This window comes from Corythoichthys intestinalis, chromosome 13, assembly GCF_030265065.1.
Source record: "Corythoichthys intestinalis isolate RoL2023-P3 chromosome 13, ASM3026506v1, whole genome shotgun sequence".
Taxonomy (NCBI): domain Eukaryota; kingdom Metazoa; phylum Chordata; class Actinopteri; order Syngnathiformes; family Syngnathidae; genus Corythoichthys; species Corythoichthys intestinalis.
The window spans coordinates 25,425,814-25,450,079 of record NC_080407.1 but is presented as its reverse complement, the minus strand read 5'-3'; the positions used below and the strand labels follow the sequence as shown (position 1 = coordinate 25,450,079).

The 24,266-nt window shown below is 39.0% G+C and overlaps 1 pseudogene; it reads right to left on the bottom strand.

Moving 5' to 3' along the window:
- Positions 1-5,405: 5,405 nt before the first annotated feature.
- Positions 5,406-11,942, bottom strand: LOC130928563 (gastrula zinc finger protein XlCGF7.1-like; annotated as a pseudogene).
- Positions 11,943-24,266: the final 12,324 nt, after the last annotated feature.

The window sequence follows — 24,266 nt, the reverse complement described above, 5'->3', positions numbered from 1 at the left end:
CATGCATCTGGTGTATTTGGGCCCTAAGGAGTGTGCATTTTGAAATCACATTGTTTCTCAGCAAGAAATGTGACGATGCGCTTTGTATCCATCTGTTTTAAAGCTTCTTGTAGTTCGTTTTTAGCTCCGACAAAGTTACTTCCTTGATCACACCTTATCTCACTGACTGCTCCTCTTAGAGCTATGAAACAACGGAGTGCATTGATGAAGGCGTCAGTGGTCAGGTCATCCAACATTTCTATGTGCACTGCTCTACAACAAAGGCATGTAAAAAGAAGTCCATAACGTTTGTGCACTTTGCGAGCTTGCTGTGGAGTTGGATCTAACCGCTGTGTTGGAAGACATTTTCTGTTCCTCTGTGCCTCTTCGCAGTCTGCGACATTTTACACATTGGTGCACAGAGGTTGCTACTGCCTTGTTTATGCCAGGAATCCAAAATCCATTGGATCTGATCTCATTTATTGTTAGTCCCTTCCCTTGATGTTGCACTTTACTGTGGAAATGAGCAATTACAGTATCAGTTGAGTGACATGGTGATTCTTCGGAACGATTACAGGATGTTTCACTATGGAGGAGCATGTTGAATGTTTGAGCCTTCCTCCCACCTTAAGTAGTCCATCCTTATCAAGAAATGTGTCCATTTGAAACAGTTTGCTCTTGTGAGGAAGTGCCTTTCCATTTTCTAGCATCTTTATTTCATTGGCATATTCACTTGCTTGTATATCTCTTAAAGTAACACATTCTGCATTCTGTCTTTCTTGTACTGTGCTGTGCTGAAAGGTGAACTTTCATTCTGAACTCTTGGGGTTCAGTGTTCGGGTTGCCATTTTTCCACCAAAGAAATCTTAAATAGTCTCTGTCTGCATCATACACATGAAATTGGTGGAACATTTTTTCAATGTCACATAACAATACAACTTGATGCCTTCTGAATCTGATGAGAATAGTCCCCAACCTTTTTTGCACCACGGACCGGTGTTATTATTATTTTTTTTCACGGACCGGTGTTCTGACAAATTTTGCAACCCATCAAAAATTGCAACAATGCGGTTCTGCGCATGCGCGTAAGGTTAAACACAGCCACAAAATGCGCAAATGCAGCGATTCCAAAGTAAACACTAAAAACTTTCTTGAAAGAAAGGAATATTAACTTACATTTGATCATGGAAGGACTTGTAGAAAAGTTCTCCTCAGATACATCCTGCCATGTAAGCTGCACAGAACTGCACACCACTCTATCACCATTAACGACTTTGCCTTGTCGTTAAGCATGAATTAAGAAGCCCGCTTCACATAGATAGCATGTTGGGAATTGTAGCAAGGTTTTCAATGCTTTAGTAGCGATGTCAGGATATTCCGGACTGACTTTAATCCAGAACCTCGGTAGAGTTGTTGTCTCAAATGTACATTTAATAAGGTCGCCGTCATTTGCGATCTCTGCAAGTTGATCTTCCTGTTGCATAGACATGCTCAAATCACTTGGTTTTTTCACAAATGGGTCACGAATCCACTCCTTCGCAGTTCGTGTGTCTTCGAGGTTGTAGGCTCGTCAGGTGCCCTTTTCGCCGTAAAAATATCTCCAAAGACATCTGTTTTCCAGTCATCTTCGCTCGTGTGGGGGCTAATTATTTCCGGGAACAAATGTGCTGCGCCCGCGGCCTAGTAATACGTTATTACCGAGGACAAGCGCACATAGATATGTTATATACACAAACAAGATGTACTGCTAGCAGTCCAATCAATCGATTTCTGTGACGACATTCTAATCTATCCCGTAGTATTATATCTAGAGTAGACAGGGATATTGGTGTGTTAAGCAGGGGCACAGGGTTAATTCAGCCAGAATGCAGTCGTTATTAAATTATTATTTCTGTGCGGCCCGGTGTTCTGCCAAAATCTCCTACATCGGCGAAACATCCTACATTGGTCGAATTTGACACCCAAAGTACTACCGTGCGCTCTAAATTTGTTTTGTTTGGATGCATAGAGGAATAACGTAATAAAAAAATGCCTGCAGAAAATACTTAAATGTAGTTATATCAAATAAGGACGGTTCAAATACGCTACGTGACTAATGTGGTCAAGTGCTTCAAAGCTTAACACAAAAAAAAAACAATGGTTAAAAGTATGAGAGGTAATGCATGTAAAAAGTATCTTTGAGGCAATGAAGGTTCTAAATAACTAAATAAAAACAAAAATAGTGAGTACTCACCGCTTCTAACCAATTTGCTCATGTGTGTGGATGCTTGCGCAAGCGCGCTGAGCATTGTGTGGACGTTTCGCCGCGTAGTAAGGAATGGCCGAACACCGGTAGCAAATGCGCCACGGACCGGTACCGATCTGCTTTAGATTATTCAGCAAATCAGGGCCTGACAGCAAATGATCGTTGAGACTGTTACCTTTATATTTTGCTGATGCGTCAAAGACCACTCTGAGTTTGTTTGGTTTTTGGGGATGATATATCCCGTGGTGGGGAATATACCACTTTTCTCCTTCCTTTGCTTCACTGTGCACTTCTTCGGCCTCATTCCCCATGATTTCACTCATAAACTTAACATATTGCTCTCTGTACTTTTGATCCTTTGACAGCTTGGTTTTGAGGTTTTCAAGTCGCACAGTAGCCATTTGCTTACCGTCCGGTAAGTACGGAGCGGCATTTCATAATGTCCTTTTGTTTTTGTAAATGCCTTCCTTCAATGTGTTCAAAAAGAGAATGTCGTCTTGAGACACAACCTTATTGTCCTTGTTGTCATCCTTGAAGTCAGACTCGAGAACCTTGAGTGCTTCAGCCGGAGTCACTAGGGGGAGCTCTTTGATTGCAACTTTGTGGCACACAGCGGACATGCTCAAAGTGTCGTTGTGGGATGCCGTGGGTCCTACACTACTCCAGCCCAATGCTGTGCGGACTGCAAAGGGTTCGTTCTCCTCTCCTAAACTCACCTGCCATGGAGCCAGTGCCTTAGAACAACTATAGCCTATTAACAAACCAACTTCACACTCCAACTGTGGTGGAATCTCATTCACTAATTCCTTGAGGTGATTCAAATGCCTTGCCGTTTCACAAGTAGGAATGTGGGAGTGGTTCACTTGTATACAGTCCTTAGTGTAAGCAGGAGGGAGTTCGATCGTTTCTGAGGAGTTGTAGCCTCTAACTTTGAGACCTGAAACACGTTCACTTGGCACCACAATATCTTTACCCAGCATTGCAGTGAGCTTTAACCTTATTGGAGTGGACTTTCTCTGAAGACTGTTAGACACATCTCGGTCAATGAACACTGTGTCACTCTGGGTGTCTTAGAATGCATTAACTAACATTTCCATACTTGAGTGCTGCTCTGAAGAAATCCATACTGGCACAATCATCGAGGTGCTGACACATTGTTCGTTGGATTCTGCATTGAGAGACAGCGTAGTTGCTGCCTGTTCTGTGTTGCTCTGCGTTGAACTTGTGGCTGATTTATCATGACTGAAGTTATGCAGACTAGTAGGTAGTCAGTAAATACAGTCTTTTGCTCTGTGTCCGGGTTTAAGACAACCATAACAAAATTTTTTCTCCGTTAATGTACTTTTTTCGTTCATCAAGTGATTTGCCTTTAAGCTGTGGGCAACTGTGGATTTGGTGTCCATTAGGGTTGTTCCGATCATGTTTTTTTGCTCCCGATCCGATCCTGATCGTTTTAGTTTGAGTATCTGCCGATCCCGATATTTCCCGATCCGATTGCTTTTTTTTGTTGCTCCCGATTCAATTCCAATCATTCCCGATAATTTTTCCCAATCATATACATTTTGGCAATGCATTAAGAAAAAAAAATGAATAAAACTCGGACAAATATATACATTCAACATACAGTACATAAGTACTGTATTTGTTTATAATGACAATAAGTCCTCAAGATGGCATTTACATTATTAACATTCTTCCTGTGAGAGGGATCCACGGATAGTGGGGTGGCGTGGCTCAGTGGTAGAGCAGTTGTCCCCCAAACCAGAGGTTGTGGGTTCGATTCTCTGCCCTGATGAACTCGTCTAAGTGTCCTTGAGCAAGATACTGAACCCCACGTTGCTCCTGGTGCTGCGTCACCAGTAGGTAGATGGCGAGATAGTGTAAAGCGCTTTGAGCGCCTTGAAAGGTGGAAAAGCGCTATATAAGTATAACACCATTTACCATAGAAAGACTTGTAATTCTTAAAGGATTAATGTGACTTTGTATATTGTGACTAAATATTGCCATCTAGTGTATTTGTTGAGCTTTCAGTAAATTATACTGTAGCCATTTAACTTCTGCCTAAATGTATGATGGGAAGTGCAACCATGACTGTGCGTAGTGGTACCAATTGATATATCGTCTCTGCGTTGGGTGTTAAGAAAAAGATCATTTACTACCATTCTTCCCCACATTATTTCCCACGACATTTCTAATCGTAGGGAGAGGTATTGTAAGGTTTTAGCCAATTAAAAAAAGGCTCCAAAGGCTGCCAAAATTCACTCTACTCATTTTTCGCTTCCTTTGAGCTCTATATATAGGTAAAACGGCGCCATTACAGATTGAATGCGACAATGCGTGAGTGGGTCGTACAGCGCATGCGTTAATTGCGTTAAAAATTTTAACGTGATAAATTTTTTAAAAGACTAACGGGATAAATTTGATAACCCTACCATAAGCCTAAACTAAAGACTCCAGCGGTTCCATGTTTATTCCATACTTTTTCAGTTTAGCAATTGCCAGTTGCTCCACTGTGTCCCCTGGGCCAGGCGTCAATTGTAATCCAGAAATGATGAGCTCATTTGCACGTTGGCACTGGTCGAGATCATCTGCCAGAATTTCCAGCCTCTTGATGCGAACATCTCCCTCCTCGACCGCCTGCTTGAGTTTCTTGTTTTCAGCGCAAATTAAATGGATTCTGGTTCTGGTTTTGAATCAAGCCAGTCAAGGAGACCTCCAACTTCTGGATGGAGGATTTTATTTCATCCAAGTCTCCAGGTTTCAAATTCTTTGGAGCCATACTGGGAGTCGAGCTTGCTGGCCCCGAGCGTTTATCGGTTAAGATAAGAGAGTGCTTCAGGAGCTCAGAGTGCGTCTGTACACGGTGAAAGTTGAGCAGTGAATGTGAATGCCTTCCTTTGCCCTTTCAAAATAAAATCATTAACTCTAAAAAACGGAAATAAATAACAAACACGTAAAATTATGAACAAGGTCATTTACAACTTTGTAATGAAACGGCTAGCCGTACAAAATGGATCCAACACAGACTAGGAAGTTTGTGTAGAATTTATTATTAACAGACAAAAACATTTTCAACACAAAACATATAGAATCTGCAAAATTAAGTACAGAAATGATTCTGTGTTTTATTTATTTAGATATTTATTTTTAACAAAAATGATATACCAAAACTTGACTTGCTACAAGAAAAAGGAAAAAAAATCTTATTGTAAAAACACGACTTTACTGTCATAGTCCTTTTTTCTTGTTCTTCATTTTTTTTGGGGGGGGGGGCCTCATAACCCGTCAGTCACGAGTAGTAATAGAAAAAAAAGTTCTATTTACAATAACCCCACACAAAAAACTCATTTGTGAGCCAGTATTTTTTTTTCCAGTATTGAACAATGTATTCTAAATTTCCATGTTTATTTAATGACAATATTCATGAATGATTTTAATTTTTTTTAATTTGGGGTCTGCATTTTCAAATATTAAATGTGAAAAGTGTACTTTGAATGGGAGATTGTGATACAAGTAATGCCATTCAGCGAGAGAACCAAGGGAAAGACATTGATGGCCAGAAAAGGTAAAACACAAAATGGCAAAGTCCAAACAAAAATGCAATCACAAAAATAAAGTGTACCACGAATACGAACGTAACCTCCAACCCTAACCTAACCGGCGTGCAAAATGTGATGAAGCCAGCATGGTTGACAGGCAAAACAGTCATTGGCTACTGATTCTCACAGCAACACACAAGTCTTTTCATTCAATCCTTCTGAGTGAATCTTTGACCACAAACTGAGCAGGAAAAAGGTTTATCTCCAGTGTGGGTTCTTATGTGTTTTGTTAGAGTTCCCTTTAGAGCAAATCTATGATCACAAACTGAGCAGGAAAAAGGTTTTTCGCCAGAGTGGGTTCTTCCGTGACTTTGTAAGTGTTGCTTTTGAGAGAATCCTTGACCACAAACTGAGCAGGAAAAAGGTTTTTCGCCAGTGTGGGTTCTTAAGTGGCTTTGTAAGTGTTGCTTTTGAGAGAATCCTTGACCACAAACTGAGCAGGAAAAAGGTTTTTCGCCAGTGTGGGTTCTTATGTGTTGTTTCAAGTTGCTCTTCTGACTGAATCTTTGACCACAAACTGAGCAGGAAAAAGGTTTTTCGCCAGTGTGGGTTCTTATGTGTACTTTTAAGGTACTCTTATGACTGAATCCTTGACCACAAACTGAGCAGGAAAAAGGTTTTTCGCCAGTGTGGGTCTTATGTGTTGTTTCAAGTTGCTCTTCTGACTGAATCTTTGACCACAAACTGAGCAGGAAAAAGGTTTTTTGACAGTGTGGGTTCTTTCGTGAATTTGTAAGTGTTGATTTTGAGAGAATCCTTGACCACAGACTGAGCAGTAAAAAGGTTTTTCGCCAGTGTGGGTTCTTATGTGTTGTTTCAAGTTGCTCTTCTGACTGAATCTTTGACCACAAACTGAGCAGGAAAAAGGTTTTTTGACAGTGTGGGTTCTTTCGTGAATTTGTGTTTCTTTTGAGAGAATCCTTGACCACAAACTGAGCAGGGAAAGGGTTTTTCGCCAGTGTGGGTTCTTGTGTGTCGTTTTAAGGTGCTCTTGCAAATGAATCCTTGTCCACAAACTGAGCAGGAAAAAGGTTTTTCGCTAGTGAGGGTTCTTGTGTGTCGTTTTAAGTTGCTCTTGTGACTGAATCCTTGTCCACAAACTGAGCAGGATAAAGGTTTTTCGCCAGTGTGGGTTCTTGTGTGTCGTTTTAAGTTGCTCTTGTGACTGAATCTTTGACCACAAACTAAGCAGGCAAAAGGCTTTTCGACAGTGTGCCTCCTCATATGCGCGAAACAAGTTTGCTTGATAGGAAAGGTTTTCCCACACTGAGAGCATTTGCAGAGTTTGTCATCACTGTGAGATTTCTTATGACCATCATCACTGTAAGGTGAGTGTGATGTGGTGCCACTTCTGTTTGATGGAGCGATGAAAATGTCTGCCAGCAATCCTTCTGTTGAGCTGCTGCTGCAGCCGCTTGGAGGCTCCGCCCCTCTGCCAGCCTCACTCGGACCATTTTCACTCTTCCAGGGCTCACCATTTGACCTAGTTATATGCTCCTCCACTTCCTCCTTTTTAACGCATGGCAGCTCTTCCTCATCCTTTTTGATTGAAAGTTGCTTCTGTTGACAGGGCTCTGGGTCCTCCTCTTCTTTGACTTGGGGGAGCTCAACATCCTCTTTAACGCCAGAAGATTCTGGCTCGTGCTGCTCAGCAACAAAATATCTTCTGAAACCTACCAGCACAAGAATAAAATATCATATATCAAATCAAAATAAATCAAATATCATTTTGCGTCATCCGACAAATGATCTCACTTTTGAATGGATGTAAAAGTTAGAGTAGTTATCTAAATTGCCAGATAACACTTAATGACATCTGTCATATGTATTCATTAATGCCCATGATAGTGTCATGCCATTAATATGACGGTCTTCTTATGACGCCGCTGTCAAATAAAATGTTACCTCTTCACCCAATAAATTAACAAATAACTGGACTATAAGTCACAGGATTCAAATTGAGGGAAAAAGTAGCGGCTTATAGTTAAAAAAATTAAAGTACCTATATTTTGATATCTACTTACCATCGTTACCCTCACTATGTTGATTTACACTCCATTATTGTACTTCTTAAAATCTTAAAATATAACCCAGACCAATACCGGTACTAAATGTTGTTTAATGCCAAGTTAAAAAAGTTCTTGATGAAAAATGCCTTGGGCGGCAATGTAGGTCAGGTGGTAAAAACTAAGACCTCCAAATGAGTAAAATTGATCAATTTTGTGCATAAGCGGATTTTAAGGGGGGGGGCAGCCCCCCTTGGTGGCTGAAAAGTGTCAATGCATGTAATTGACTTTCCTACATATGTAAAAATTGTAAAGCAATAAAACTGCAACAAAAATGGATGAAATGAAAAAAAAATTTTTTTTACAATGGGTCAAAATTATTTTTCACCAGATCATGTGACTAGCAACTTAGACAGTCATTTGCTTTGCATATGATTTTCATTTTTAAAAAAATATTAGGGGAGGGCAATTTTATTTTTTAAATGATTTTTTTCTTTGATTATTGTTATTATTTTTTTTTTTTGTCGAAGCAACTTTTTGAGGGATTGAATGACTGAGACACAAATGTCCTACCCTTATAATGGCCCAAACACAAAAAAGTAAACTTTTTCAATGAAAAATTAAGTGTTCAAAAGCAAATTTTTCAATCTCAAATATTTTTTCGCATTCAAAAACTTTTTCTATGATTGAAATTTTTTTTTTCGATTGAAGTGATATTTCTTTTAAAACTATATATATTTTTTAGGGCTGTCAAACGATTAAAATTTTTCGTAATTAATCGCAATTAATCGCAATTCAAACCATCTATAAAATATGCTATATTTTTCTGTAAATTATATATATTCTGTAAAATAAATTGTTGGAATGGAAAGATAAGACACAAGATGGATATATACAGTGGGGAGAACGATCAAATACTTGGTTCTCCCCACTGTACATTCAACATACGGTACATAAGGACTGTAGTGGGCATTTCACTCTACTGTCATTTAAATCTGTCTATGCTGTCCTCACTCCGAAGCGTCTACTTTTTCCAAAGCTAGACAGCTAGTGAACGACGCCTTAATAATCAGACTTCTTCCTTTTTCATCTGATTTATTAATAAGATAGCCTCAAACCATTGTCCTCTTTAGACCGTCATAAAACTACAAAAAAAAAGTACACAAGCATTGCATTAGCAACAACGTTAGCTTAGCACGCTATACAGGTTCACTAAACATAAACAAAAAGCGTCTCATACAAAAAATATAACATTTCGCTTACTAACATAATATGTACATTCTTTACAACAACCATACTTACGGACAAATCTTGTCCAAGGATCATAGAAGCACAACATTACAACATAGGCGTCAGCCCGAGACGTCGTGCAGCCATATGAACTGGCAAGAAAAGAATAAACCATGTCGCAAAGCGACCACAAGAGTTCGCTGTTGTGCTGCAGCACAAAAAGCCTTGCTGTAAAACTTACCAAAAGGCAGAATACTGTCTGAGCGGGACATGTGCGTTAATTGCGTCAAATATTTTAACGTGATTAATTTAAAAAATTAATTACCGCGCGTTAACGCGATAATTTTGACAGCCCTAATATATTTTTTAAGCTTATTTTTTGATTGAATAATAAAGACAAGAAAAAAAGCACGTGAAAGCCATTTTTCTTTGATTTTTTTTTTTTTTTGATTGAAGCAACTTTTTTTGGGTTGAAAATATATTTGATTAAAGCAACTTTTTTTATTCAAGCAACTTTTGTTTGATTGAATAATAAAGACACAAATCTACCTCCATATGGCCCCACCCAGGGGATACATTTTTTGACTGGGGTAACTGCATTGGCATGACACCAGTGGGCGTACCAAATTCAATGGATGACGATCTTGGCGAAAAGTATTGCCTAAGCAGCCTGATTTAGAATTCCCGTCAAGAATGATGGGAAACAAAAAAAACCGCTCATTTTCAACTTATTATTATAAGTTAATTTTATTGCTGACAATCAGTGTTGGGAGTAACGCCGTTATAAATAACGCCGTTACGTAACGGCGTTATTTTTTCAGTAACGGGGTAATCTAATGAATTACCGTTACTTACTCTGAATAAATTGAAGAAACTACCAGCCGTGTCAAGTTGACTCTCTGCTCTGTTGATTTGTCATCCAAGACTTGGGGTGCGTTCAGGTTTGAGAATAGCGCACGTACTTCTGACTCCAAGCTGTTTGTCCCTGCTCATTCAATTAGACAATGCTTTCCAAAGTTTGGTAACGTTTCTGTGTTTGCTGCACCTGATGCTAGCCACGTTCCCATCTCCCACTGTCAGCCAGCAATAATTCTGCTTCCATCTTGAGGACGGCAGACGCTTTGAAGGTGACGTGAATTGTCGGGAAACGAGTCTACCTAACGCCGGTAACACACCAGCAAAGTGAACGTCGCGTCAACGATCTCGCCGCAATTACGCTTCGGAACGTGGCCGTTAAAGTCAAATCAGCCAATGCACACCAGTCGCAGTGCGTCAGCGTGTTAGACGCGTCCCAGAAGCGCTAAACGCGACGCACGCAAAAAGAACAGCAGAGTTTGTTTTTTGATGCGAGACGCGGCCCCCCTGCATCAATACTACTAGGCATGATCGGGCAGGCCGGAAGTCACTCGTGTAAAAATATGGTGGATCCTGACGATTTTCAAAATAATATGCAATCGTAACTTACAATATAAATAAATTGAAGTGAGCTAAAACACCCGTAATTAATACGAATAATACACAAATCCTGCTACACAATTAAATTTATTAATTTCTGCGTGGTGCTTTAACTTGAGAAAAAACATCAATAAAGCATAGAAAAATGTTACTAAGAAAAAAAATGATTGAGGCATTTAATTTGTAAAATACATGTTAAATTCTTTGTCATTGGGATTGCTTTTTGCTTTAGCACATGACTTCTTTTTTCTTCTTTCTTTCAAAAAGAAAGCTGGCCAATACGCGGGGTCTGAAAGGCAAAGTGTTGTTGTTTTATTACCTTTAAATACCCGCTATTCTCGCGCGATCTTGCAATCCTCGCGTGAACCGATCGAGCCGCACCACAGACGCGCTGCTCGTGAAACGCGTCCTATGGAAATTGACGCTGAGCGTCACTGGTGCGTTATCGCGGCGGGATCGTTGACGTTGCTGGTGTGTTAGCAAATGCAGCCCCTCGAGAGATGCGATGGAAGTGATTGTGATTGGCTGAGGGTTAGAGTCATGTGTCGTGGTAAGCCAATCAGAGCCGGTGATTTCACAAGCAAACCGGAACAGCGCGTGCGGCAAACACACACACGCAAAACAGATGCACAGGGTCGGGATGGCAGAGCATTCAGAAGAAAAATTGTCCTTTAAGAGGTGGAGATACAGACACTATTTCAAGTTTTTCGAAATTAAAGGAAAGAACCTGCATGTAATGTGTAATTTATGTCCCGGGGCAAAACTTCTGTCGACATCTGTGGTATGCAATTCAAATCTGCCGAAGCACCTAACACGTTAACTACCTGTCTGTTCTTCTCTATTCCACTGACTCGAATACTGCTCAGAAAATTTCAAATTCTTTGACATACAACAAGTTCTTTTTAAAGTAACGGAAATAGTTACTTTCCCTGGTAACTAGTTACGTTTACTATAGAGCAATTCAGTTCCTAACTCAGTTACTTTTTGGAAGAAGTAGTGAGTAATGTAACTAATTACTTTTTTAAAGTAACGTGCCCAACACTGCTGACAATGCGTTTCGGGGTCATCAACATGCTGTGCCCCCCCCCCACCCCGCGCCCCATAAGTCAAACTCCGCCTATGATTTTGTGCACTTTTGACTTTTTTAATAAGATTAATTAAATTCTACTCAGCGCGATCTGTCATGTACAATATACTAATCTTGTACCTTCCAGTCTGTGGTGAAGAACTTAAGCGTGCATTAGTTTGCACACAGTCGAGTGTCGGCGACGTGGGGGCTCCTCTTTCACTCCACAAAGATGCTCCTGGAACGGTCTCGCGGACATTTTCCCTCTTGATTTCTGAATGCTGAGACGAAGATTAGCTAATGATTTTTTAGACCACAATGCTGGAGGCGTCGTCGAGAAAAGAGGAAAAAATGGCGAGTCTTTATCTTCTTTATGTCTATTTCTTTGATCTCTTTCTCCTATAAAAAGCCAATCGGGAGAGCGGCTTCTGCAAGCGACTCAACATCGCACAGCCAATCACGAGATTAGAGCCAAGCAAGTCAAAATCTGCGCAGCCAATCACGAGCGTGTTCCGATTGCGGAAGAGAAGGGCTGTTCATCATTATCGAAGCACTTGACTTTACATTCAGACACTTTTATGGAAGATTTACGTTTGCGAATTCGTTAGCATATTAGCATCGGTCGTTATCACTAACGGTCGCTAATGGAGTTGTATATGTGCACTGTATTTATTTTTTATGCCTTCGCGATGCATATATAATGTTGATGTTGCATGATCTGTATTATTTGCTGTGTACGGTAGTTTCCCATTACGACCGCTAGATGACAGCATTCGTCCATAAGCGAATTCAGTCATAACACAGTGTTTGCCGGTTAGTGAATGTGAACACTTAACTGTATTTTCCTGATTAAATTGAAATTTATGATCGTATTTTAGCTCAATCCTTTTTTGGTGGATTGTTTACAGATTGATCTCATAGCTTATGCCCCGTGGAGTTACAATTCCTCATTTTTTGCACATCAAGGAAGATTTGGGTGAATGTAAGGCAAATTAAATCCATTTGAATTCAGCAGTGGATTCATGTCACGTTTCTACCTGTACTCCGATCGGCACACCATCCTGTTTACGATTAGTCCTTCCAACGAACTAGCCCTTTAACGTCACCTCAAGAGCAGCAACCGTTTTATTTGAATTCTCTTTCCCTTTATATCTCTCCAAAATCCCATCTGGTCTGATCTGCTTTTAATGTAATAGTACTTTATCATTTTCACTATTGTGTTTCTGTCTTCTTCTCTTATGTGATTCGTATTGTAACGGTCACTTCTGTGATCCTCTTTGTTCCTTAGGACATCCACCTCACACGGTGGCGCCTCTTTATGTTGTATGTTCACTTTCTTCATCATTTGCTACCTACTTTTTGGGGAGTCAAGTGTGATCATGTGTGCATGGTCCGTTGCACTCCCGAATGACGAGTGGTTGAGCTGGATTTATTATTTTTGTCTATTAAAAGTGCATAAGTGGACGTCTGCTCCCTTTTTTACCTTTTATGCACTCATCCTGCCCTGCCATGCGTTACAGTATACACAAATTTACCTTCTAATTCCTTGCTTGTTTCATTTTAATATTTTATTTTTATGATTGTGTTTCGATCCTTCTAAAGCATCATTGAGATTCATGAAAACCACGAAATAAAATGATTGTTATTCAATACATAGCTGCTTATAAATGGGATAACAAATAGTTTAACCCAGTTTATAATGTTGGATTGGTCAATTCATTTATTTACATGAATTACATTTTATTAATAATCTATCCATATTTGTTGTTTATGGTTAACCTTTTTGTGTATGTGTAATTGCAATCAAACTTTTCTTATGATGTAACCTTTCACTGTCTTATTTAAGACCACAGCCCTCCATTTCTTCCTCCAGGAGGCCACATCTGACCGCGGTGTCTCTTACAGCTCTGTTCGCAGCACTGTTAAGAGATCATTGGGTGACATGGACTCAAGTGGGCTTCGGGCATCGGCTCAGGTTAACTTGCATTTGATCACAGACACTCTGATGAATTCATCTCTTCTTTTATTGAAGTTTTGTAAGGATGTTTTTGTGTGCTTTTTTTGCCAGCATAGTTGATGTGACCAAAGATAAGTGCCTGGTTGGGAGGTAGTGGATGTTCTAGCTGTTTTTGTTAGCCTGAATTGAACTGTCACAGGATTGTCAACACATGAAATCGCCCACATATTAAAGCTGTACTCCCACCTGCATCTATCTGACAAGGCTTCTCCAAAATATTCATTAAAATAAAAAAAGAAAACCTTGCCTGGGCCCCGGAGAAACTCTCATAAGTCTGCTGTTTCTGTGCCTGGCCAGCAAGCAGCTGAAAGGTTTGTGTTTGTTTGCATATGTCTCATCTGATAGCAGTACAGACAAGTTTCCTGAGCGAAACATGGGCGGTGCCATCTTTGACATTTTCAGCTACAGACTTACAACTTAGGCAGAACTACATGAAGTTTGGCTGAAGTAAGTGGTGTTAGACAACACTCGCTCCTGTGCGAAACAGGTCAATAATCCACAATTCATAAAATTATTAGAAAAATAATAACGTAGGTGGAGCATAACTCGAACCTTCCATCATCAGTCACCCACAACTTTAGGCAGCACGTGTAAAAAGTTGAATGCACGTAGTCTCGATATATGTCCATCAACTTACAGTAAGTTGCTGTCGCACATCAAATTGTCTTCCTTTGCCTAACAGTGTTTCCACCTGTAAACAATAAACTTGGAACACTTGCATTTTGTGTTGCTTGTAGTAGATGAATGTTTCCCATTTCTTTATCGTTGTATAACTACCATTTAGCAAAGCTAATGATGTCTCAGCTGTGACGCAAAACAGAATTGCAGTCAAATTGAACATAATTGTTTAGTCTTACTCAGACATTACACATACTGATTAGCAGTAGTTGCGAATGTAGCTTAGTAGTTAGCATGTGTTGACTTTTGTTTGTGGTAATGAGCAGTCATGTTTTACCCAAAGGAAAGCTTCATTTTTATTACCTGGTCTTTCCTTTGGAAAGATCAGGTAGTGAGATTCTACGGCCTCCCCCCTATATGTTATTCTGTTTTTTTTTTTTTGAATGGGAATCCTTCGTCCTTTATTTATGTTATTCCCTGACCAAGAAGATTTTTTGTTGTTGTATTTAATTCATTTATACAGACAATTTTGAGTGGTATTAAGACAAATGTTTACTTTTTTGCATTCCTAGATACTTAAGAGATGATTAACAAGTTTGTATTTCTTGTGTATGTTAATATAATTTTTGTTCAAATAATGCAATTTAAATTTGTTAATATAATCCGGACATTTATTCTTAAAGTTTTCAAAATGTTATTTAAGTAGTTTTTGAGAAAAAAAGGTTTGAATCGAACGGTGTATCATCTGAACCCATACATATGCACACCATGGTGCTGGAGCCTATCCCAGCTAACAGGGTAGGCAGGGTACACTCTGAATTGGTTGCCAGCCAATTGCAGGGCACAATGCGACATATCCATACAATAATTTCTTTTTTACTACCAACATCAACTACTGCTATTACATGGAGAAACAGTACAACGCTACCATTAAAATGAACAATAAATTATCAGTAATACAGCAGAAGTATAGCGGAAGTATATATATCCTAACTTCAGTAATATGAGAATCAATTTATAAAACCATTCAAAATAATTGCCATATCATCAACATGGCTCAAAGCAGATAAAGGCATGGATTTTGAATTGGATGGTTATGAATTGAACTGTTTAAACCGAAAGAATAAGAGTGGAGGAAGTGTCGCCTTGTATGTGGATAAAAATTTGAACTACAAAGTTATAGAAAGTATGACAACTGTGGTTGATAACCTGTTGGAATGTATAAAAATTGAATTGGATGATGAAAAAAGCAAAAATGTCATAATCAGATGTATATATAGAGCACCAGACTGAGTCGAATCACAACCCACAGTGCTACCTTAATAGATAATAATACCAATGATACTGAAAGTAATCCAGTAAGCGGACTGTTAATTCACAATATTAGTCATCACCTCGCAGTTTTTACAGTTTATATTGGCACCCAGCTAAGAAAGTAGCCAGAGCAGAATGTCAAGTACAGGCGAGTGAGTAACTCATTTAAAAAGGATTTATTGGCACAAAATTGGGAAAATGTACGTAATGGAATTGACATCGACTGTGTATGTGAAATATTTTTTTCATTTATTCACATCATTATATGATATAAACTGTCCAATACAACGGTACAGCAGAAAACAAAAGTACAAAAATGGTTCACGAAGGGATTACAAAACGCTTTTAAGAAGAAAAATACACTGTGTAGAGAATTCATAAAACAAAGAACTACAAAGGCAGAAACAAATATAAAAATAAACCAACCAATATCATAAGGGTATGTAGGAAACAATACTATCGTAAAATTTTGTATAACAACAAAAACAACATGCAACATCTAGCATGAGGGACAAATGCAAGTTTGCCCCCCTTCCAGCAACAGTTGTTAATGTCATGAATATTAATGAGCAAAGGTGACATGTTACGTATGGTACGCTATTTTAATGAACATCCAATGTTCTTAAGTAGTTAAAATTGAGGTTTTGCATTTAGTAAATGTGTGGGGATAATTTAGGAGATGGAGATTTAGGAGATGGAGGTTGGGGTTACTGCTTGTTCAGTTAACTTTTATTTTTGCAAATCATTGAAAAAAAAAATACAATTATGAATGAAACTGTGTTTGTGTTATAGGAATAACTGTGCCAAAAGTAGTTTTATCTACATTTCAGCGGTTTTCCAAGGTTTGCCCCCGACTCCCCCATAAAAATTCTGGCTCCGTGGCGACCGTCATGTCAGGGAGTTCCGGCAAGAAATTTCTAGCCACTCTTTCCCCTGCTACTACTTTGCTACAGTTTGTGTTGTGATGAGGAACAGATATACTGTGTATGTGCTATTAAAAGAGCAATGGAAAAAGTACTCATCTTCTACCTGACCTATGTCCTGGAGAGGACTGTGGAGATTCCAGTGGGGTCATAGACCGAAATCGCAGAGAGCCAGCATGGGGCGCCAACTCTGCAGAGCACTGCCTCGATGTGTGAGACATGCGATGTGGGCCTTTGTCTCCACCCAAAGAAGAACTGCCACTGGTAGGGCTTCTGAGGAATCAAAGACTAAAAAAATGAATATAGTTTTGATTTTATGGCCTGTTTTGCACAAGGAAAAGTAACAAATTTTATATTGTAGTTTATATATAAACACGTATATAATGTATTACATACTGTTTATGATATATATTTTTATATATACAGGGTCCCCCCAGAATTGATAAATCTAAATTCAAGACTTTTAAGACCTTTTTTAATGCCAATTTCAACTGAAAATTAATATTTTTCTGGCACCCATTATTTAAATCATATTGCATCATATTAAATAAATAAAGCACTGAACATCAAATTGAACCTCAATTACTAAGTGTGTTTGACAAAAGAATGCACATATATTGAAGATACATTTAAAATAACATTATAAAGTCTGTCAGAATTTTTTTAAACACACACACGCACACAATAATTATGGACAAAAAGAGGAGGAGGACAAGACTCAGATCAGCCATCTTCTGTAACAGGCTAGCCGCTAGTGCACCTGCCAAGACCCCAGTGAACATGGCTAACTCTTGAGTTAAAACGGCGAAATTCACATTAATTCGAAAGGCAAACCGAAATGTTTAAGCAGGTCCACTGCCTTCGCATGACCCATAAACTGCAACCTAAAGTATCTGGATATAAATTGAGCCCCTATCACATACTCCAAAACAACGGGAATATCGCAGGACTTAACCGTGCAGCAGTTGTGTGTGAAAACAATTTCCCGTGTCGGCTGACATTGGAAGCAGTGTGCGTGAAAGCAGGCGTTGAATTCCCGGGTCACAGCAGATGGCTGATGACTTAAATATCATAGCAGCGGCCGATGTAACTTCCTCCCTCTTCGCAGTAAGAGGAAAAGCGGTAAACAAACATCGCAATTACAAACATAGCAATCTGGAAACTAGGGTTGGGAATCTCTGGCATGAAGCCGATACGATATGTATCTAGATACAGGTCACGATTCGATTAAAAAACGATATTTTTAAGGCCGAGCGATTCGATTCGATACATTGCAAGAACGACACGGTTCGATAGTGAAAACGATACGATAGTAAACATTTGTTGTGCGTGTTTGTACAGTATTTTAAACATATAAAAAGACCACATTTCTAATATAGCAAAATACAAACAATATTTAATACCAATGTTATGTTTTATTTTTTTATGAAAAAAAAAATCTGGCTTACTATCTGACCGTCATTTTTTTGGATGGAATTGAAAATAAAACTCCAGTGACAGACAACAATAAAGTGCAGTAATTCAATTACTGTATTTCCTGGTGTTTTTAACACAAGAGATAAGTAATTTAAGTGCAAACTTTCAACGTATACATCTTACAAACAAAAAATATTAATTATATGCAGCAGCTCTAGAAAAAAAAAAGAATTAAACCTGCTAGTGTTATCATAAATCATAAATTATGCTTTACGACTGGTATAATTGGGGGAATAAATACAGTACTTGGCATTTTGGACAGACAGGTCAATAATCATTACTATAAAGTGCCTGTGACACGAAAAAGCATGTTTATTTCATAATACACGCGGTATTTTATGCCCCTGAATGATATGGACCGCTTGGATGTGTGTGGAAGCGATCGCTATATTTATTTAGTTTTTTGAATCCCGCGCCATGAAAATGAGTGACTTCCGGCTTCGGTCTGAGGTCTGAGGAGGAGGGCGCTGTGACATGTACGGTAGAAGACGTTCTCTTCACTATACAGTGTACTGTTGTGTATGAGGACGAAGGATTCAGCTGATTTTGTGGATTAATACTTTTATTTTTTGCATCACGCCAGCCAAACGGCTGCAGAAAAATCATTCTGTATGCGGGAGAGGCGTATGCGCCTTTTTGGAGTTTCAAAAGGTTCCCATTCACCGTGGATATTTACTGTGGGACCATTGGACTTACAAGGAAGTGAGTAAACATCTTGTTTTGTATTATGTCAAATACGAATACAGTGATTACAAAGTAAACACTATAAAATTCATTTAAATAAAGGACTACTTACGTTTGATCATTGATAGGCATTTAAAAAGCTATCCTCATGCTCATTAGCAGTTAGCTGTTAGCGCGTTAGCTACACAACAACTCCAGCCACCCTCCTCCAGGGAACGAACTGTAAATTGCTCTCCGCCGGGCGGTTTGCCGATCCGCAAAGAAACTCGACAACCGGGTCGTCATGTCAAATAATCCAGGCTAGTTATGTGTGATTTTCCACTTCGAAGACTTTGAAACATCCCTCGGTTCGGGTTAGCATGTCGGCTAGCTGTCACTCCTTCTGGTCTGTTTACATTCTCCGAAGCCGGGGAAGGGAAATTACATATGTCCGATTTAGGTGTCATAAAATATCGTTCGGGAGGTGTGACAGTAAAGGTGAAGTCGACTGTTTTGACGATTATGGAGTAATTTTGCCATTTCGTCTTGAATAAATGGATTTTTATTATTTTATATTCCATTTAGCACAAGATTGTTATTTGTCATGACCATGCCATTTATTTAGCAATTGGGGAAAGTACTTGGGTAAAAAGAATATCCTGTAAAAATACTGAAGTAAAGAGACAGAAACAATGACATTTTGCCGCTCTCTTCATCGCGTTTTCCTCATTGTGAATAGTTCCCCCTCGACGGGCTGACTGGTCCTTCTCAAGCCATTTATATAGCTATTGGGGAAAAATACTTGGATAAAAAGAATATCCTGTAAAAATATTGGGAGTAGAGAGACTGAAACAATGACATTTTGCAGCTCTCTTCGTCGCGTTTTCCTCGTTCTGAACAATTCCCCCTCAATGGGCTGAATAGTAAAACCGATGAGCCTAGTCTTCCGCTGACGTCATCCACCTGTTGGGGACGCTAAAGCCCTATAATGGTAGGCGTGGCTAACCGGCAGATTAAAAGACTAATTTCTCGTCATCTGCGCTTTGCTAAATTGTTGTATATAGTCGAATCGTCTCAAAATATGATTCTAATTCACATAATAATGCCATTTAAGACTTTTTTTCTGGTGTCATATGCTCTTTAACCTAATACCCAGCAAATTCATTCACTTATGCCTGTGCTTCCTCATTTTTTATTCCTCATCACTGTCCATATCTTTTTTTGAAGGGCAGTTTTTTCTTGAGGAAGATCAATTAATCCACATGTTCATGTTTAAGTAGACTGCGTTTCGTGGAAACAATATGCCGCCCTTTCCACCATTGTAGTGGATTATTTTTCAGGGTTGAAAACTCACGATCTCCGTACCGCTCCACACTTCACACAAGCTCTGTCCCATGCGAACAGATCTGGCTGCCTTCATCACTTCAAAGTCCGACTTTTGTTTTCCTGGGTGCATTGAAAATCCATCGCTGCACGTCGCTGGCGTCGGTGATAACACTGTCTATTGTTTTAGCATGTTGCTTCGTTGCCACTACGAGTTTCGTTTTGGGCTATGAAGAAAATGCTACGGAGCGTGCATTGCAGTTGTTTCGTTAGCTCTCGTGTTGTTATGACACGCCCGACGATCGGGTAATGACGGCCACTAGTAGCTATTCTGCCGAAATGCATGGGAAGTTAAGGCAACCACGACTGTGAGTAGTGCTTGTCCATATTATATAATGCGTGCGGTCTCGATCTAAGTGCACTGTGTGGTGAATGACACAAGCGCAGCATGTGAAGTAAAAGCTAAATTATTATATTACTCATTGCATTGAACTAGGCATTAGAAGCCGACTCTTGTGCTCGCGATAGCCGAATTCTATCTCTACTATCGGTTCATTGAATAATTGATGGCTAATTACTGTTGAACGGTAACTTTACTATCGATACATCTGTATCTCTCACCTGTAAAACCGGATATCCGGTCGTATCGGTTTATCGTTCTCAAGCTTACTGGAAACAGCTAAATTAAACTGAAAACATGACCAAAATTAAAATGTCAACTATTATGTCGGGCCGGGCCAGGGTTCTTTCTCGCTAACTTTTTGAAATAACTACATATATATTAACGATGTATGAATGATAAACTAAGGAATACTTGTTATAAAATAAATAATTTGGATGAAAAAAAGAAGGCGCTGTATGGTCACTGCAGAGCCAGAGCGTGCCTATACGCCCTTTTTAATCTTCCCCTCTGCGAGTCAGCAAAACCGCATATGTTTATTTATATTTAACAAACTTTTCCAGCGTTATTTCGTTGTGTAAATAAATTTATAATGATCATAAAAATATGTAGTCTATTCAAACATTGAGAAAATGTGCAGGTTTTTTTCTGCCAACTGAGAATTCGTTACAAAAGACAGGCTTTTATGCAGACATAGTCACAAATGTTATCACACAAAATGCAGGTCGGACATCAATACCCGCGGACCAGTTCGGGTTGGGCTGGATTTTTTAGGCCTGATTTGACCTCTATCTTAACTCTTTCGCTCCCAGCCATTTTCACCAGAGCAAGGCCGTCCGCTCCCGGCCGTTTTTTCTGGATTTTGACTGATTTTGCGAGGCCCACAGAAAATTCTGTTCTATTGCGATATAAACTTTGAACCCATCAAAAGAAAGATTAGACTCTCTTCTTTCAGCAGAAAAAAAAGTAAGTTCGTATCTTGTTCCATTCTTTAGAAATCAGCATTAGAAAATAGCTTAGTTTGAGCAATTTTCCCAAAAAACGGAGAAAATGAGCTTTTTGTAAACGCATACATTTCAAACATAACTTTGACATTAGCAAAGCTATTTTTTGCATGAGTTACATCCCAAACATCTGAACAATGTTTGCCTTTTACAAAATAACATGAAGCAGCCAAATAGAGCTTTTGATAGCAAAGTAGCAATTTATTCACACATGACTACTGAGAGATGACGGTTTGTCGCCGAGATGACGCCGTTGTCGCCATGTCAGCCGTGTGAACTTTTCCCTCATCGTTGTCTGTCTCACAAAGATGGATTATTTTTGCATTTCTGCGGGGTCTGTTTGGCGAGTCCCTCCACGGGGGGTTTCACTCGTTTTGTACGATCGTCAAGCGCCAGCGGTCCCAGGCGTCCTCTCGTTGTTTTGTCCGGTCGGAGAGCCGCCTGTGCTCCTCCGTCAGCGCTCTAATGCAATGCTGGCAATGCTGGCCGGCCGTTCACTGCTGATGAATTGGCTTACCTGGTCATCCAAAATGCGCTACTGCCCTCCAGTGGCCAGTTTTATTGCTTTAAAATTGGTTTGGAGCGTTGTTCTTTGTTTCTCAGTTAGAGCGGAAGCTATATATGCTTCTTATAAAAAAAAAACGCAAAAGACGTATAAATACGTAACCGGGACACTGAAGCATTTGGAAATAGAACGTATTTATACGGTTCCGGGAGCGAATGAGTTAAAGTCTTGATGAGCTTAAATTGGCTGCAGTTACGAAGTCGGGAATGCTCCCTCCAGAAAAAAACACGATTTGAGCAACATTATGTTTAACAAACTTTTCCAGCGGTTTTTCATTGTGTAAATGCATTTATGATGATCATAAAAATATGTAGACTATTTAAACTTTAAGAACATGTGCGTTTTTTTTCTGCCAACTGAAAATTCGTTACAAAAGACAGTTACGACATCAGGAACGCTCCCTCTGGAACAAAACGCAATATGACCAACATTGTGAAGGCCGATGCCGACCAAAAATGACTTAATATACGAAACAGATCACCAATGGACTCATTTGAAGTATATGAATGGTGGTCTGTTTTGGTGTTCAGAATCCACAATACTTCTGCCCGCAGGGTTTTCGTTCCACCGACAAACGGACGCATTCCCGATGCAGAGGTGGGTGGATTCTGCGTTTTGCCGGTTGTGGTGGTTTGGCATGCACGAATTGCATTTCAATTTGTAGTGCAGTGCATCGTAAAAATTCTATGTGTCATCTTCGTTATGGATTTAAAGGAGGAAAAAAAAAAAAAAAAAAAAAAAAACACTTTGTCAGGGATGTAATTTAGGTTGCACTGAGATTTCTTGAAAATTAAGACCACGGTGAAAACATTCCAGACTTACAACAGCTAATTTAATACTTTTAATACCTTTAATAATGGAAAACTAAATTCAATGCTTTTTTAAATACTTTTAATAACCCGCGGGTACCATGTATATATAGCCACTATTTTGCACTCTTGCCTTTGACCATACCTGCTTTTTTTTGTTGAATTATCAAATATAAAACTATTCAGTCTAATTTTTTTCTGTTGAATGTTTATCCTAACAAGTTGAATAAATATCACGCTTAAAAACGTTTCGTCGAACATGTTTGGTTGTCAATGGGACATCAACATTAAAAATTTTGAAATAGATGGTTTGATTTTTTTTGTGTGTGTGTTTTTGGGTCCAAAATGATTATGATTATGATTGGTTGAAGAAAACAACAGTTTGGACATGAAGTTTATAATGTCCTAAAAAATCTGGAAATTTTGATTTTTTTTTCTTTGAAATATAAAGGCAACATCAAAGGTATACAGATTTGGAAAAATAGGCTCAGGTGTTAAAAGGGTTAAATTAAAAAAAAAACAAAATACCTAAATACACATATCACTGCCACCGTTTAGCACAGCGTGGGTTGCCATATAACCGCTCATTTACAAGCCCCATTTTCGAAGTAGCGGCCGGATCTGCCGCGACAGTACTGAAAATACTTCGGGTATTACAGAAAAGGCAGTCCCGTCACATTTTCTGAATCTTAGAATCAACCTGGTAACGATGTATCGGTTTTAGTTACAACCCTGGTTTTAAGTGATAATTAGGCTTGTTCTGAACAAAGGGAAGCGGAGGCTGGGACTGAATAAAACAAGTTGTTTATGATGAATAAAATGAACAAGCACAGGGAAGTACAAGCACGTTAAAATTTGAAGCAGAGTCGAGAGATTTTTATCGACGTGGGCCGGAATTATTAAAAGCGCTAATAATTTTTATCATCATTGTCCAATCTGTACGAAAAAGTATGAGGCCAAAATAAAGAAAAGAGGACTACGAGATTATACTGGACTGTCTCAGGAAATTAGAATACACATTCACATACACATAGAATACATATTCTAATTTCCTGAGACAGTCCTGTGTATATATACAGGACTGTCTCAGGAAATTAGAATACACAATATTCTAATTTCCTGAGACAGTCCAGTAGTCGTCCTGTTAGAAGAAAAAAAGTCGTCCTGTTACGTAGGGGTAATGTAGCTGAATAAGCGGCCACGTACTTTCTGTAGCGCTTCGCCGCCTCCACTAAAGTCAACAATAATGAAAGCATCTCGTGAGGCTGTGTTTTAGAATCAGTTTCCAAAATAAGGAAATCTGTTAACTTTTAGCTCATCTTCATCAAATTATAATCAATGGAAGAATTTTACTGATGCTTTGTCAGAGCTCCCAGCTAAGGAACATGAACATAAAGTGCGTAGCCTCTTATTCAGCGACATTACCCCTACGTAATAATACGACTTTTTTTCTTGTAGAAAGAGTCAAACTTCAATCTCATAGTCATTTTTCCCCTCCCTTTATTTGGCCCCAATACTCTATCGTAATATGTCACTGTCAATCAAGAGTGGTAATATTACATTTTTAAATTATA